The sequence below is a fragment of the Phacochoerus africanus genome, chromosome 3 (genome assembly GCF_016906955.1).
Source record: "Phacochoerus africanus isolate WHEZ1 chromosome 3, ROS_Pafr_v1, whole genome shotgun sequence".
In the NCBI taxonomy this organism is placed as follows: domain Eukaryota; kingdom Metazoa; phylum Chordata; class Mammalia; order Artiodactyla; family Suidae; genus Phacochoerus; species Phacochoerus africanus.
In genome coordinates this window covers 5,175,597-5,192,950 of record NC_062546.1, presented here as the reverse complement: position 1 = coordinate 5,192,950, position 17,354 = coordinate 5,175,597, and the positions used below count along the sequence as shown (strand labels likewise).

The 17,354-nt window shown below is 58.6% G+C and overlaps 1 long non-coding RNA gene across 2 annotated transcripts; it reads left to right on the top strand.

Annotated features, from left to right (window-relative positions):
- Positions 1-594: 594 nt before the first annotated feature.
- Positions 595-7,984, top strand: LOC125122451 (uncharacterized). 2 transcript variants are annotated; one of them, XR_007133821.1, is made up of 4 exons: positions 595-676; positions 5,349-5,492; positions 6,267-6,409; positions 7,451-7,984. It is a non-coding gene; the product is annotated as an uncharacterized LOC125122451 (long non-coding RNA). The 2 variants fall into 2 exon arrangements; XR_007133820.1 differs by lacking the exon at positions 5,349-5,492.
- The last annotated feature ends 9,370 nt before the right edge of the window (positions 7,985-17,354 follow it).

Below are 17,354 nucleotides of genomic sequence, written 5' to 3'. Positions count from 1 at the left end.
CCATCTATCCATCCATCCACCCACCCATCCACCCCATCCACCCATCCACCCATCCACCCACCCATCCATCCATCCATCCTCCACACATCCACCCATTCATCCTCTCATCCATCCACCCATCTAGTTAGTAAACATTAAGCCTGAGCTTCCACGTGTCCACCGACAGTAGCTTTGACTTATTGAGTGTTGACATAGGCCCAGCGCTTGCCAGGCACTATCTCTTTAGTTCCTCTGCTCAAGGCTGAGACTTGCGAGAGTTTTATTATCCTCATTCTATAGATGAGGCCATAGAAGAATTCTTACAATTCTCGCTAGCAAGGGTGGGACTTGGATTTAAACCTTTCTCTCCCAGGGAGGGGGCTGGGGTTTAGCATCCCCTATCCCCCGGGTTTCAGCCCTAAGAGAAGAGTTGAAGGAGGATGGGGACAGAGAGGAACCTACATCCCAAACCCCAGGGCCCAGAGGCTGTCAGGGGCCCGGGTCCAGCAGCCCTGGCTCTGACCTCCTGCCCCAGCAGGAGTGCAAACACTCTCGCATCCTCTGTTTTGGCCCCTCCCCCTTCCCGCATGGTAAATATGCCAGCGTGGTCAGGGAGCTGGTGCCAAGGTGAAAAGTCCGCGGATCAGAAACTGCAGCGGCTGAGGCCAGGCCCCCTGGGAAGTGTTGTTCCCAGAAGGTAAGACCTTTCGCCCAGTGATCTCTGCCCCCTTCCAGGGAAGGCCCAGTTGGCAAACCGCTGTCCCCATCTCTGGCCTCTGCCTCGCCCTTTACCTCCTTCCAAGGTACCCTGTCCCAAGAACCAAGTTGGTGGGTGGTGAACCCCTTGACCCCGACTCTTGACACTTGGGGGGGGAGGGCTGGGTCCAGAGCAGAGGAGGGGGAGGGGAGGGTGGGCTTGTCCAGCCACCCAGGGCCCAGCACTGTGCCGGGGGCTCCAGGGGCCTCTGCGTCAACCCGACAGCGTCCCGATGTCAGACTGGCCCACTGGACTGGACCAAGGCGTGTGACGCGCCTTGGAGAGGCCAGGACTGACCTGCTGTCCGTAGCCCTGGGCAGGGCACCAGAAAGGCTGGCAGTCCTCAGCCGTGTGGCAGATCCCAGTCCCGGGAGAGGTGGTGTCACTGCGAAGACGGCAGGGAGCTGGGGCCTGGGGAGGGGCACCCCTCGGCCTGTCCGTGGGGAAAGGCACAGGAGCGTTTGTGAACTGAAGGGACTCGTGAGCACCTGCTGAGTGAACCACTGAGGACAGGGCTGACTGGTACAAGGCACGACTACTTCAGTGCCCAGCACGGTGCCCAGTATCGGGGGATGCTCAGCTGACGCTCCCCAGGACCCATGTGTGCCAGCCAAGGCACTCAAAGCAGGCAGCCTCTCTGAGCCCCCGCCAAACCTCTGAGGTAGCCATGACCCCCAAGTCTGGCTTTCAGGACTCGGGGAGGACGGGGTTGGGGGTGCAACTTGCCAAGGTCACGGGATCGGAGGGCAGAATGGGATTTGACCCCTGGTGTGTCTGTGTCCCGAGGGGCTGCATCCACCACCCTCAACCTCCTAGCCATTTGCTGAAGGGTGGAGCCAGGCCTGGGCTTCTCTCCCAGGGCTTTTGCCTGTTACCACCGGGGGCTATTTGCTGGGTGTGATCCCTGTGGCAGGTGCTGGGAGGTCCCAGCGAGCCAGGCCAGCTAGGGCACTGGGGTAGCAGCTTCTCAGCCAGAGGTCCCCGCCCAGGAATTAGCTCCGCAAACACTGGTGGGGCGGGGGCGGGGGGGGATGGGCAGGGAGGGAGTTCTGCTTCCTAAACCTGGAGCTAAGCCTGGGACATCAGCCCCTTCCTGGATAAAAATCCTAACACCTGCCCCCTAGGAACATGCCAGCATGCCAGCTAGACCCCCCTGCCCCCCAGCCCTGCTGGGAAACGCTGCCTTGATTCCCACTTTGTTTATAAGAAACTTGGGGGGTGTTGGTTTGTGGGTACCACCACCTCTCTGGATCCGTGAGCATCTTGGAGTCAAAGGATAGCAAGCTTTCCCACGGCTGACACGCCCACCTGCCACAGCCCCCCTCCCAGGTGAGCAGATGGGGGTGAGGCCGAGCCTCCACCCTGTCCCTCCAGGCAGGGAAACTGAGGCCGGGAGCTGGAAAGGGACAGATCTGAAGGGCCCCCGAGTTTCTCTTCCTGGCTGCAGACCAGCTGAGAGAGTCATCCAAGGTCGCCAGAGCCTCGGCGGCAGTGTTTTGACTTCTGGTCAGGTCCTTCTCCCATCACGACGCGCCGTGCGAGGGGAGGGAGGCGTGGGGGCCGCCGGGGGCCTCTTTAATTCATGAGTTACTGGCAGAAGCACAATCTCGGGGGAAGATTGATGACCGGCTGCAGGTATTGGTGGGCGGATTCATAAAGCTGTCGGCAGCCGGCCGTAAATCAGATGAATATTCAAGATTCTGCCTCGGGAGCCGTTCTCTGACTCTGGCAATAACAGGATGGATGCGCCGCAGGAAGGCGGCGCGGTGGCCTCGGGAGCCCTCGGCCCCCGGAAGGAGGCACTTTCCACCTGCCCAGAGCTTCTGCTTCTGTCTGGGAAACTTGGGCAGCTTGAAAGAGCGAGGAGGGGGTTGTGGACCCCAAACCCACCTGCAGATCCCGTTTCAAAGATATTTTTTCATTCAAGCATAATTGACATGCAGCAAAACACACAGGTCTTAGGTGGGGAGTGGGCTGTGTATATCCACCACCTAGAGCAAGATCCAGAACATTCCATCATCAGCCCAGAAAGTTCCCTCATGTGCGTCCCTGCTAATCCCCACCTCCCCAAGCCCCAGGGGGCCCCGATCTTTCTATCCCTAGAGACAGGTGGCCTCATCCGTGGCAGACAGTCTGGGATGGACATGGTACCATTTCCTGTTCTGCCTGTTTTCTCCAGCACCCTCAGGGGTCTCATGGCCAGCTGCCCATCCCGCCTCATGGCTGCTGGATCTCCGCTGGGAGCCACCACCGCGGCTGGCTGAGCCGTTCCTTCTCCATGGCCGCCTGGTTCTGCCTCTTTAGGAAGGGCTGCTTCGAATGCCTCCCTGGGAGTTTTCTCTTGGGTGGGGAAGATATCCCACCAAGAAGACCTCTAAGTGGGCTAGAGGTCCAGGTGCTGCCTCTGTTCCATGTCACCTCCCCTAGTGGCTGTGCAGTGGCCCTTTATTTAATCCGCAAAGTCTCCGAGGTCCTGCAGGAGGACAGCCTTTCCCCTTCTCAGGGGGTGATGGGGCAGGAAGCTCGTCTGGGCTGAGTTCAGAAGCTGAATCTTGAGGATACAACTTCCAAAAGGGGACTGAGCCTTGTTCCTGAGGCTGCTCAAGCCCTGACTCAGAAAAGCCCTGGAGCAAACCCTCCCGTGGCAGCCCATTGCTCTCAGGATGCCACTCAAATTCCTCCCCCACGTGGCCGCAAGAGGGGATCCACCTCTCTGCCTGCATTTCAGGCCACGGTTCCACCTGTTGACCAGGTCAGGTCCTACCCCAGGGCCTTTGCACAGGCTGCTCCTTCTGCCTGGAGCATGGCAGAGAAGAGGGGCGGCCCCTGGAGTTGCCTGGGTTTTGCACCCCCTGTGGCTGCCCCATCCTGGGGTCCCATAGGCTCACTTGTGGCAGGGGGCTGAGGGTACAGAAGCTCCAGAAGGGCCCCTGCTGGCCTCCCACCTGTCCACAGACTGGTGTCCAGGGAGGAGTAGCCTCTGCCATCTGGAGCAGGCACCTTGCTCACGGTGGGCTAGGTGTGCGGCGAGGTCCCTCAGGGGGTCCCCTCAGGAACAACCTCATCTGTCAGAGCAGGAAACTGAGGTCTCCGTAACGCCCAGCGCCCTCCATCTCCAGCCTGTGGAACCTGGCTTTCCTCGGGCAGGGGACCCCGAGCGCTCTGGGCTGGCTTTGGGCCGAGGCTGGACTCAATGAAAAGCTGCCCTCCCGGAGTTCACTGCCTTCCAGGAGGGCGGAAGGAAAGCTCGCACCTTTTCTCTCGGGAGAACAGCTGCCATCTCCTGGTTCTCATGAGATGAACTTCTCTCCCAACGCTGGGCTCTGCTGCTTCACTGCTCTTGGCCAGTGCCACAGGGGGTGCTCCGTGGGATAGGGAACCTTTAGAAGTTAGTATCTGAAAGCCCTCCTCCACCCCCTGGTCCCCTGTCTGGGGGCCCCCCTGGCCATCGGTATAAAGCCAGCCCCCAGGACTCACCACCACCCCAGGTCACAGCCTCCCGGGGCAGGGGGAACGCAAAGCAAGCTTTGTCCTCGGGAACTGCACCTCCTGCCCCCCTTTCCATCCTGCGGGGTGTGGGGGGTGCTGACGGCGGACCCCTCTCCCCGCTCCCCGCTCCTGCTCCCCCTCCCCAGGCGGCTCTGGCTGGTCCCCCTGGACCTGAGAGCACAGAAAGCCCTGGTCCTTGAAGAAGAGGAACTGTCACCAGTTAGCCCCACGTGGGGGTCCTGCAGGGGCCCCGCATTTCTATTTACGAATATCGGGGCTGCCCACCCACCCCTCAAATCAACTCCCCCAAAGGCAGTGACCCCAGATGTCCCCCATGGAGATAAACTTTCTTGTCCTAGACTTTCAAAGTCCGAGAAAGAGCCTCAAGCAACACAGTCACGTCGGCTGGCAGACATGTGCGTCATGGAAAACTTAGAGGCTGGCGATTGGGCCGCCTCTGCTGCAGCGCGACGAGTCCCCAAACGCTTGAAAAACAACCTAATGTATTCCTGTCTGCAGCTCTGAGCAAAAGCTCATTTCGTGTCTTGTGTTTCCATTTCCTGAGGATTAATAAGTGTGGAGAGGGACTCGGGCTTCGTGCCGAATATTTATTTAGTCAATATACACATCAATTTAGCAAATTAGAGATTGCAAGCCATTTCTAAGCAATGCTGTAAAAATAATAGCTGTACTTTAAACTTGTAATGGATTTTGGTGTTGGGGGTGGTGATTACGTGCCTGGCACTTTATAAGCACAAAGTTTAGTTCTCCTTAAACTTCAGCGAATGTCTGAGTCATCGTGGGTGTTTGTTAAGAAAGCAGACATCTGAACCCCATTGTCTGGTTCACGGAAGGGGTCTGGGATGGGGTGGGCTTTGGCTAAAGTGACGCTGCATTTAGACTCCAGCTCAGCTCCTTCCGGCTGTGTGACGGCAGAAGGCGGGCTTTCTCAGCCCAGGCACTGCTGACTTTGGGGGCTGGATGGGGGCCATCCTGGGCATTGCCGGATGTTTCTAGCAGCGTCCCTGGCCTCTACCCACGAGATGCCATCGGCAGCAGCCCCCTCCCCAGTTGTGATAACCAGAAACTTCTCCAGACATTGACTCATGTTCCTGGGTTGCAGACTCTTCCCCAGTTAAGGACAACTGGTCTAGAGCCAGGCTCCCAGTCTCTGTAAGCCTCCATTTCTTCCTGGAGACCCTCGTTCTGTGAGCAAGACTTCACCCGACAACCCAGAGAGAGAGTGGCTACTGCTCATGTTGCAGAGGTGAGAAAATAGGCTCAGAGAGGTGCTGGGGCCTGCCCAGGGGTGCACAGCAGACACATGGCTGAGCAGGGACATGCAAGCCATCTCCTGCTTATTGGAATGGTCACAGGCTCCATCCAAATGACTCCTCAGAAAGACCTGCTCTGTGTCCCTTAGCTAGGGTAGGTTTTCACCCCCTCTCACCCCGCTTCTCTTTCTCATCACCATGGTTCTCTTTATAGGGCTTCGCCCAGTAGCCCCCAGTTCGTGTGTGTGTGTTGACCTGGTTCTCGTCTGTCCCCTCCTCTGGAATGTGGGCCCCATCAGTCAGTAAGCAGGGCTCTTTTCATCTTGTTCGCTGCCATTTCATCAGTGCCTGGCACATGCTAGATGAATCCAAGAGTAACGGAGTGGCAGAACTTCTGGGCACACGGCTGTGTGACCAAGTGCCGGCTAATGAGTTATAAGCGGAAGTCTTTGGTGTTGCATTCTGGGAAGTGTCCTAATTGGGAGAAAGCAAGTTCTTTCTTTTAACCAATCCCTGGAAGAGGGAAATGATGGCTGGAGCACAAGCAGCCATTTTGGGCTATGACGTAGAAGCTCTGTGTAGAGGATGAAGGGTCAACAAGGCAGAAAGGATCTGGGCTTTGCTGACTTCTGCAAGGTGCTTTACCCATCCCAGATTCCTTTCTCTGAGCTTCTCCCACATGAATATGAAATAATCTGCTGTATTTAACCTCTTACCTTGGTTTCTCTGTTCTATGGCCCACACTGAACCTTACCTCATGTTCTCAGCTTTTAGGAGTGCCCAGGATGGAGGAGGAAGCAGATATTGTTCATTCTGTCCAGGATGCTCTCAGATCTTTGGATTTCATGGGGCCCTTGCATTAGGAGGAGCTCCTACCCACACCGTCAAGGTCAATGCCCCAGCCCCCAAGGTGAGAGGGGTGTGAGTGGCCCCATGAAAGAAAAGAAGCACTGAGGTTAGAGGAAGGACTCAGGAGTGGGGAATGGGCTGGGAGTCAAGCCTTGGCCATGTCTGCGCAGGAACCCGTGCTCCTTAGATGACATTGCTGGTTCTCTGACTCTCAGTCAAGTACTTCCACTTGTTCATTCACTCACTCATTCGGTGACGGCCCCTCTGTGCCTGCTGGAGTCTGGGGACAGGATGGCCAACGACGGCTCCTGGAATCCTGGGGTGAAATAGACCAGTTGTTAACCAGTAAACAGGGAAATGGAGATTCCGAAGTAGACGCACTAGGCTGGGAGAGGAAGGGAGAAGGAATTGAGAGGGACCGAGGGGGTGGCTTTACATGGGAGGCAGGAACGCGCTCCCCAAGTGGAAGATCATGGTGAGATGTGGGGCGGTGGGGAGAGAGGCCCCTGGAAGCTGGACCGGTGCTCCGCCCGGAGGGCATGGCCAGTGCAGAGGCTCTTGGACTGGGCGTGCATGTCAGGGGAGCAGGAAGATACCCAGGGTGGGGGGGGGTGCCGGCTTGGGAGGACCTGCCTTGAAGGCGATTTGGGGAGGGTCTCAGGTCCAGGGGGGGTTAAGATCTACACGAGCTTCTCCCCAGGGCTTTGCCTGCCTGGCTGATATTTTCAGTATCAATTCCTATTCCCTGGACACTTTCCCAGGGGCAACCATGACCCCGCAGGCTGGAGATGCTCTTTGGCAGGCAGGCTGCTCACACTCCCTACACCCCCATGGGGCGGGGGCTGGGGGGGCCTCAACCCACAGCTGCCCAGCTGGTTGGATAAAGACCTCTCTCTGACACCGTCCGTCTGGAATAATCTCGACCCAAAGGTTACCGGTGGTGTGTCCTGCACTGGCTCCCAGAGCCTCCTGTCCAAGGCGGGGAACCCCCCTGCCCCCCTGTCCAGGCCCCTATCCTACCCCCTCTGCCTCTGGAACTCCCTTCCTTCTGCCTCCCCAACCCCCAGGGCTTACCCGTCCTTGTCTCCATTCTGCCCTCTAGAGAACCCAACCCAGACACAGTGTGAGCTCGTTCAAGCCTCACAACCACCCTGGAAAGGAGATGCTATCATTGCTTCTGTTTCCTGAAGAAAAGCCAACTGAAGCACAGAGAAGTTAAGCCATTTGCTCAAGGACACACAGGAAGTGGCAAAGCTGGGACTAAGTCCAGACAGTCTGGTTCCCAAGTCAGTGGGTTAATGCCCTGCCCTGTTGCATCATTGCTGAGTGGTTCTGATTTGGGTTTGAAGGCTGACCCAGGGCACAGGGGGAGGCCAGCCTTCTCCCACCGTGGTCTCTTGGCAACAGTCTAGCACGGGGGCAGCAGCGCTCCTTAACTTGTCAGCAGCCGTCCTCACCTGCCGAATCAGGAACTCAGGCGGGGCCCAGGCTCTGCCCTACAGATTCAGGCGCACACTCAAGTTTGAGGACCACTGGTGTAGACAGGTGGTGTAGACATGACCTGACCTAAAGTTTAAAAGTTTCTGTCTGGGGAGTTCCCATCATGGCACAGTGGAAACAAATCCAACTAGTATCCATGAGGTTGTGGGTTCAATCCCCGTCCTCGCTCAGTGGGTCAGAGATCCAGCGCTGCCGTGAGCTGTGGTGTAGGTTGCAGATGCAGCTTTGATCCTGCATGGCTGTAGCTGTGGTGTAGGCCGGCAGCTGTAGCTCCGATTCAACCTCTTGCCTGGGAATCTCCATATGCCATAGGTATAGCCCTAAAATGACAAATAAATAAATAAATAAATAAATAAATAAATAAATAAAAATTTAAAAAATTTTAAAAAATTGCAGGTTCCTTCTGGCTGCATGTGGGAGAGGGGTGGAAGGCAGCAGAAAGGGTCTCCATCCTAGAGAAGGGGGGCTTCAGGGGAGATGCAGCAGAAAAAATGTGTCAGATTCGGGTTGCCTTTGAAGGTCAAGCTGCAGACCTGGAGCTGGATAGGCTGGTGGTGGTGAAACCAAGAAAAACCAGAGACAACCCCCAGGTTTTTGGCCTCACCCAGGGCTGGGTACAGGTTCCAGAGTGGAGAACAGTGGGGGTGCTGGCTGTGAATCAAAAGCAGTGTCCCAAACTGCATCCAAGCCTTCGAAACAAACACTGGCTGTCCACTCCTTGGTGGCATCCTCCAGGGTCGCCCCCGTCCCGGCAGTACCCAGGGGGCTGTGGCCAGGGCACCAGTGGGATCTCCAGTCTACGCAGTGACCGACTTCCAAACCAGATGATTGTTCTTCAAAAGCACTGAACAATACGTCCATTGCTGGCGCGCCGTGTTCAGATGCTCAGGAAAACAACATTCCCTACAGCCAAGGATGCTCACGCGGGATGGAGACCTGGGGAGGAGAGGGGTTGAGGCCTCGCGGTGGAATTAAGTGGAGAGGGTGTGGACAGAGGGATTCGAAGAGAGAGCCAGGGAGATGGTAGAGGAAGGGACGGAGGTGGGAACGGCCAGGTGTGGGTACCAGCCGGCCAGGTGGGGCTTTGGAGAAGCTGCTCGGGGAGCAGCCTGTCTGGCTGGGAAGGGAGACGTGGGTTCATTGGAGGCAGAGCCGGGGAACCGCAGGCAGAAGGAAAAGAGACGCTTATCTCCGGAAGAGGCTTTGAGTTTATTCAACCTGATCCGGCACATATTAAGTACCCATGACATGTGGGGACGTTGCACCCATGAAACCGGGTGCCAGAGAGACGCGGGCCTGATGCCGGGGGGGGGCACACAGTTTGCCAGGGCAACTTGGGGAGTGTCCTTGAGAAATGACTCCCGGGAGTAGGCTGAGGGTGCACCAGAGGCCCCCAGGGTCCCTCGAGGCTGCTGGGGAGCATCTCAAAGGGGACTGAATGGTCCACCCTGTGGACTCTTCTGGAAGGAGGAGAGACCCATTCTTGCTGGCTTAAGGAAACTGCTTGTCTCTCAAGAGGCTTCTTAGTCTGGGATGGACTCTTGGACCAAGACAGGGAGGCCCAAGGCCACCTGTCCCCTGGGGTGTCCCTGTGCCTGTGTCCTGTGTGAAGGGTGCAGAAGGCAAAGGTCAGGACTTAGCCTCCTTGTTGGGCCCCAACGTGGCTCAGCTGAGCCAGAGTCCTCAGGAGCACGGCTGCACCTCCTTAGAAGGACCTGTAGGGGGCGCCCTCTACTACACAAGCACACCCAGGTGGTCTGGCCCGGGAGCCCTTGCATCCCAAACAAGCTCTCTTGGAGTTCCCCTCATGGCTCAGAGGTTAACGATCCCAACTAGGATCCATGAGGATTTGGGTTCGATCCCTGGCCTCGCTTGGTGGGTTAAGGATCCGGCGTTGCCGTGAGCTGTGGTGTCGGTCGCAGACACAGCTCGGATCCCGCATTGCTGTGGCTGTGGCTGTGGCTGTGGCCAGCAGCTGTAGTTCTGAGTTGACCCCTAGCCTGGGAACTTCCCTATGCCATTGCTGTGGCCCTAAAAAGACAAAAAAAAAAACAAAATAAAAATAAAAAATAAAAAACCAAACACGCTGTCCCTGAGAGAAGCCCTAATAAATATCAATTTCTCCGATCTGTCACATTTCCACGGCTGTTCGGGCAGCTGCGGCTGAGATGCATCTGGACTCACTCCTTAATGGCTTTTCTAGCTCAATCCTTCCGCAGTCTCTCACCTGGCGTCCCTTCTTCATGGTACGCGCACAGGCACGTGTTCAAAGCCACACGCGTGCACGTCAGGACCAGAAGGGACCTTTAAAGATTAACCAGCACGCGTTGGGGGCTGCGAGCCGGACCCTGGACAAAACGCCTGACCTGGACCAAGGCGATGACGCACCCACCCCCTGCAGTCAAGCAGCCGCCCCAGGGCCGCAGACGATGGGGTGCACATCTCTGCTTGATTTCTTCCAGGGACGGGGTGCTCCCTTCCTCTCTCCCACGCAGCTGCAGAATAGCTTTACCCAATGGGGCCAGCGGCCCCCCACCCCCTCTGGGTCCTCAAGGGCTTCGAGGCCACATCCCAGAAAACACGCACAGGCACCCTCCCTGTGATGGAAACAACCGTTACTGGGCCCAAGGGCTCCTCCTTAGACCCTGCTGTCCTGGTCAAGGGAGGCTCTGCCTTTGCTGACCTAACCCAGTGCCTGAAACAGACCCGGCTTTCCAAGGGGGTTGGGTGGGGCTAACCTGCTGTCGCCCCACATTAATCAGGGAGAAGAAGCAGCAAGAACAGCAGAAGAGGGTACCTACCCCCGTGCGCTCAGGCCCTTGGGCTGGCTCTGCGGACGCTGCTAGGTCCTGGGGAGGCCCCGGTTGGGGAGCACTTAAGCCAAGCATTTGGTCCTGCCTTTGGGATGGTGACAGAGCCACCCATGCACAGGTTCCCCTGTGCACCCAGCGTGTCCCAGTCTCTTAGAAGGACCAACCCACATGCTCTTCTCAGCAGCCTGCCCAGGTGTGGACCGCACTCCCCACACTGCACTCGGGGGGTTGCGGTGAGAATTACATGAGGTGATACGTGTGAAAGGCTGAGAGGGGCCTGGTATCTTGGGAGCACACGAGAAAGGCAGACTGTTATTAGCGCCATTTAACAGACGAGGAAACTGAGGCCAGAGAGGATAAGTGATTTAGGAGCCCCCGGCTGAACCCTGGATGTTATCACCTTGACACTAACTCAGAACTTCCAAGGAATCAGGTCAATGACACAAATGATGAAAAGAAGGATGCTTCTCGGGGCTGGCCCAAGAGGTGATACCCAAGCAACCCCCGCCCCAGTAAGAGGGGCTGTCATCGTCCTATTTACAGATGGGGACACCATGACCAAGGAGACTAGACTCTGCCTGAGGCCACACAGGGAGACAGGTCTCTCAAATAGCACCAGTGCTTAACGACCACACAGTACTATCTGTGCAGCTTCCTCCTCACGGGCAGAAAAGGCAGGCTCCAGCCTAAGCCAGCACCCTTTATAGGGACACCCCATGACATGCCTGGAGGTGGCTGTAGACCACCAGCATAAGTGGGAGGGTCAGGCTGCCCTTGGGGGCCGGGAGAGCCATGTCAAGGCAGGTGGTCTTGAATCCTGCAGAGCTGCTCTCCAGCTACGTGACCCACTCTGAGCTTGGCTTCCGGAGTTGGATCGTTGGGCCCGCTGTGCAGGGAACACCAAGGCACAGCGGGGGGTGAACACAGCCAGTGAGGCTCTAGCCGCCCCCTCCCCAACCCCCCCGCATCCTGACTCCTCCCCACCACCTGCCCTTCCCCTGGGGCAAATCCCACCCAGCTCCTGATCCAGCCTGGCACAAAGGAGCCCTTGTCCATCCCAACCTGGCGTGGCCACTCTCTAGAACGGGGCTTGTTCTGATGGGGGCCTGGCCCCAGGACAGGAGCTGCTGCTCAGAGGGGGTCTGCCCAGGGCAGAGCGCCGAGCTGAAGGAGCTGCCCTGCATGAGTCCCCTGCCCACGGGACACCCGGCTTGCCAGCAAGCAGCCCCCTGCCCAGGACGGCTTCCAGGTTTAAAAGCAGTCAAGGAGCAAAGCCAGGCCGAACTACCTGGTGCCACCACTCTGGGGAGTTTTGCTCTCCCGGCAGGTGCGGGGAGGTCCACCCGTGACCCCCGCCCTGCCCCCTGCTAGAACAAGGCTTTGTGGGGCCTGGCCTTTCTTTACCAAAGTCCCCAGCAGAGGGGCAGGGGTGGGGTGGGGTAAAGTTGGATGGGGTAGGGCTGCCACAGCGGACCAAACCAGTGTCTCCAAGAGCTCAGGAGCTTCCAGCCAGAGATCCAGCCCGAGCCAGCTCCGTTAATCATTCTCTGTCCACTGGGGAGCCCGCCCAGATGGATTTTCCAGGCCACAGGAGGGCCAGAGCCCCAGTCACGTCCCCTGGCCGTGAATGTTCCGGTGGGGTGTTTTGTGACCCGCCAAGGGGGTTCAGGGTCGGGGAGGGAGGCCTGAGCTCCAAGGGCCGGGGTCACAGGGCCTCACGCTCCTTCTAGAGCCAAGATGCAGTGGAATGAGGTTAGATGAGAAACAGGGCTGGTGCCCAGGTGCTGGGCAGCCCCGGATACCCTGCCACAGCCTATAAAGAGGGCCGGGGTCTCCTTGGAGCCCTGGGGAGGGCCGTTTCTTCACTAAGCACCTACTGAGCACCGGGGGCTGTGAGACACGCCAGATGCAAACGTGAACTTGAGCTAGAAGCATGGCTAAAGGGCGGTGAGATTACGAAGGGAATATGCCCACGTTTATTGAGCTTTTACTGAGCTTCAGGTGCGGTTCTATGCGCGCGGCACCTGCCCACTTCATGCTGCTTCTCTCCTGGGGGCCTGGGGATGGGGGGCAACCACCAGCTCCATTCTGGGGTGGGGATGCTGAGCCTCTGTGACTTCAGCCCTCTGCCCATAGCCCCACGCAAGACACGGCAGAGCAGGTGAACTCTGAGCCCCTCGGCCACACCTGAGCCAGGTGTGGGGCAGGCTTGGGGGGGTGATGGAGAGGGACACGACCCCCTTGGGGACCAGAGGCTAAGGGCCTGTTCCCCATCAGGTGGTGTGGGGGGCAGCTGGGGACTCTCACGGGTGCACAGACCCGACGGAGACCCTCTTAGATCAGCCGCAGTGAGGAGGAGGGGGCTTTACTGGGAGGGAAGCGAGCAGCAGATGGAATGTGTCCCCATGAAAGCCTGGTAGGGATGGACCCGCCCATTCTGCTCTGTCCCGGGGACACTCACAGCCTCTGTCGCCCCAGGTCCACATTGGCCCGGCAGCTTGGTGCCAATTCTGGGCCACCCACAGTACAAAATGTCACCTCCACGGGGCCCCAGGACCTCTCAGAGGAGAGACCAGCGCCCTCTGCTGGAAGAGGGACGCCTGAGTCGAGGCCTGGGGCCACGTGAAGCCCTCGGAAGGGCGTCCCGTGAACGGGAACAGCCTTAGGCAGAGGCTCAGAGGCTGGGGCGAGGCCAGGGCAGGTGGGAAACTGGATGCAGCAGCCGAGCTGGGGATGGGAGGAGCAGGGAGAAGTGGAGGGGTTGGAGGGTTGGGTCTGGCTGGCCCCGAGGGCCATGTTCAGGGGCAAAGGGGAGCCACTGAGGGTTGTATGGGGAGGTGCCTTTCTGTCTCCCGAATTCTGGGTGGAGAACAGGCAGAGGGGTGAGAGGGGAGGCGCCTGCCCTGTCTGTAGAGAGGTGGTGGGCGGCTTTGTAGGAGGTCCAGGGGCAGCTTTGGAAGTGGGTTTGAGGGTCTAATGGGTGAGTGTTGTCAGCACCCTCCCCCCCCGCCCCCCCCGCGGTCTGAGAGAGAGGGAGCGAGAGCGAGAGAGAGAGCGAGAGAGCGAGAGAGAGAGAGAGAGAGAGAGAGAGAGAGAGAGAGAGAGAGAGAGCGAGCTGTAGGGTCCTGGGGAGGACCTGGTGAGCAGGGGTTAGGGACACCCAGAACCCCCCTGGCCAGGCCCTGCCCTCTCCCGGATGGCCAGACCCAGGATGCAGGTTCTCATCCTCTAAGGACTTGGTCTCACCCAGGAGGAGGTGGGACCACTGCAGAGCAGGGGGAAGGGCAGGGGGTGTGGGGGGGACTGGCCCAGCCCCTCCTTTCCCCATCCTCATGGTAGGGCGGGCTGGAATAGGGGTGGGGAGGGCAGCCTGGAGTGGGGGTGGGGAGGGCGGCTGGGGAGGGAGACAGGTGAGCAGAGGAAGTGCGCAGGTGGTGGGGCTGGGAGGGGGGTTGGGGGCAGAAGGAGGGCCGGTCTTGCACACGCAGCAGAGGAGAGGCCTGGTCTAAGCGGGGAGCGCGGCCCCCACCTCAGCTGGAGAATCTCTGAGCCGGTTCTGCCCTGCCCAGCCCCCATTCCCTTACATGTCCCCTGTCCAAAGCCAGAATCAACCAGAAACATCAATGCTTAACCTGGTGACTCCACCGGGGACCTGGGCCGCAACGTGTCAGCACTTGGACAGAGCGAGTCTCTGTAAATACCCAGCCCAGAGAGAGCGAGCGAAGTCCCAGCCCAAAGTCCCTGGCCTGCCAGTGGGATTCAATCCACAGACCTGACTGAGGGGAGGGGGGCTTGTCAGCTGAGGCCCGAAGGGAGGGGCTGCAGACTGTGGGGTTCTGGGCGCCCAGGCTTCCAGGAGCTTGACCGTGGCCCCCAGGGAATCCCAGGCAGCCAGGCTGCCACGGCCTCATCAGGGATCACAGCCCCCATAGGGGGAAGGGGACAGGACCACCTGGACCCCCACAGGGACCAGGGGATGGGGTGGCCAGGAAGGATGGCTCAGCCACCGTCTTTAGGAACTTGCTGTCCTGCAGAGGGAACGGCCTGAGCAAGTCCCTCCCTCCGTCCAGGTGGGGGGTGGGATGGACGAGGGTCCCTGGGACAGGCCAGAAGTCACCTGCACACCTGCCTCCCCGGCCTTGTCCCTCTCATGGGCCTCCCGCAGGAGCCATTCGCTGCTCCTGGACGGATGTTCTCTCGTCTCCAACAAACAGCTCCTGCTTCTCTGTGTCAGGCCTGTTTAAATGCCTTCGAGGTCTGGGCTCCCAAACGCCCACAGCAGCCTGCGAGGTTGGTAGGGATGGGAAACTAGGCACAGAGAGGCTGCCCACTTGTCCACAGCTGCACAGCCTGGCAGGGGAAGCTCTGGGCCAAGCCCCTGCCCTTGGGGCCAGGTAGACAAGGAGGCCTCAATTTACCCTGCCGGCCTGGGTCCTGTGGAGGGCAGAGGGCAGAGGGCAGGGGGCAGAAACTGTTCCTTCTGGGTTCTGGGCCCCTGGCTTAGTTAGATGTGAGTGGCCAAGTCCAGCTCACCACAGCCTGCATCAGCTCCCGGGCAGAAAGATGCCAAATGCTGATTCCTGGGGCCACGCTCACCCTCCTCCTCTTGGGTGGGGGCCCTGGAGTCAGCTTTTCTCTGAAGATGGTCCCGGGGTCTGAAGATGGCCACTACAGCCTGGGCGGGGCTGCCCCTGGGGGCAGTAAATGCCTTGGGCTGAACCCCGAGAAACTCATAAAGAGTTGGGTGAGGTTTATAGGACAGAGAGGTAAATATTGACTCAGGAAAGAGCCCAGAAGGGCTTCAAGCTGGAGCCGGAGGTTGGGTAGGGCCCAACATGAGAGTTCAGTGGGCAGAGGTGAGAGTGGGCGTCCAGGGGAGGGCACTGCCCAGGCAAAGGCTGGGGGGCTGGCAGAGCCCTGGACTGGAGAGTCAGGTCTGGGAAGCAAATGAGGGAGACAGTACAGGGGGTGAGGACACGTGGGAGGGGCCGGGTCCTCAAAGGCCCTGAATGACAGGCAAATCATCCAGTCTCAGCCCCACTGGGCGTCAGTCACCTGTGAGAGTTCATTCATTCATTCGTGAAATGCATGCATGTTGTGTCCCTACTCAGAAGCCAGACATAGCTCTTGAAATTGAGGGGACAGTGGACCAATGGATGGAAGAGGTCTCTGCCCTGGTGGCGCTGACAGTGTCCAGGGATGAGACTCCAACTCGAAGAACAAGGAAGTAAAATGATGGCTGATCACTCTGGGTGCTCAGAAGGAAAGGCTCAGCCATGAGACAGGGAGGGCCTGGTGACAGAGGGGGCCTCTCTAAGGAGCAGGCCCTTGAACTGAGACCTGGAAGAGGAGCCAACAGCCAGAAGAGACAGAGGAAGGCAGCCAGAGGGAGTGTGGGTGCAAAGGTCCTGGGGCAGGAAGATCTGAGTACATTCCAGTCTGCTGAGGTGGGGCCAGAGAGGGACCCAGAGGGATGTCGGGGGGATGAAGCCGAGGGGCTGCCAGGTCCAGGTCAGCCGTCCTCCCCGAGCTGGGAGGGATTTGGAGCACTGAGCTCACATGGAGGGTTTTCTGCAGGGGAGAGTCTGATGAGATTTACATGAAGTGTGGAGTCCCGGGACCCACGTAGACGTGCTGGACAGAATTTGCAAGTGGGGGCCTGGGAATCTGTCTGTGTGCACACATGGGGGTTGGGGACTTTGCTGGACAATAAGATGTTGCTTTGCAGGAGGGGACAGTGAGAGGGAGAGAGAGGACATCCCACAGAAAGCTTCAGCGAGAGGTAGGCAGCAGGGAACACGGGCTGGTAGGGCTGCAGGCGCTCACGGGTGTGACAGAGCAGCAGCCCCACCAGAATGAGGGTGTCAGGGAGACCTGGGAAGCGGCCAGGACAGAGGCACCCCAGTGGCCTCTGCAGGGACCGAATACAAAGGCACCCCAAGGTCGCTTTAAGGACACATACCTTGTGCAGGTGGTCACCGTTGCACTACAGACCTGAGAACTTGGGGTTTGGGGGTCCACAGAGATGAGGTAGGAGTGGGGGGGCGTATTCGAATCTGAAGCTCCGGCCCCAGAAGGGACCTCAGGAACCAGCCCCCAGCCTAGCATCCTGGGCCGAGTTGAGGCAGTGAATTGGATCCTGTGACCCCATCCCACCGCCCAGTAATTTCCAAACTTGGGTTCCGTGTGCAAAATAGGTCAAGGGCGCCACCTGGTGGCAAGAGACTTGGCCACGGAGGGCTTCGGGGCCCACAGTGTCGGGTTGGGGGGGGGGGTGGTCTGTTTAAAGTTACCCATTGAGGAGTTCCCGTCGTGGCGCAGTGGTTAACGAATCCGACTAGGAACCATGAGGTTGCGGGTTCGGTCCCTGCCCTTGCTCAGTGGGTTAACGATCCGGCGTTGCCGTGAGCTGTGGTGTAGTTTGCAGACGCGGCTCGGATCCCGCGTTGCTGTGGCTCTGGCGTAGGCCGGTGGCTACAGCTCCGATTAGACCCCTAGCCTGGGAACCTCCATATGCCGCGGGAGCGGCCCAAGAAATAGCAACAACAACAACAACAAAAGACAAAAAAAAAAAAAAGTTACCCATTGAATGCGTGTGCCCTGCACATTAAAGCCGAAGACCCAGGTGAACCGAAAGAAACCGCCGCCTGGGATTTCAGTCTGGGAAAGCCTTTCTTCTCATGTACACGGACT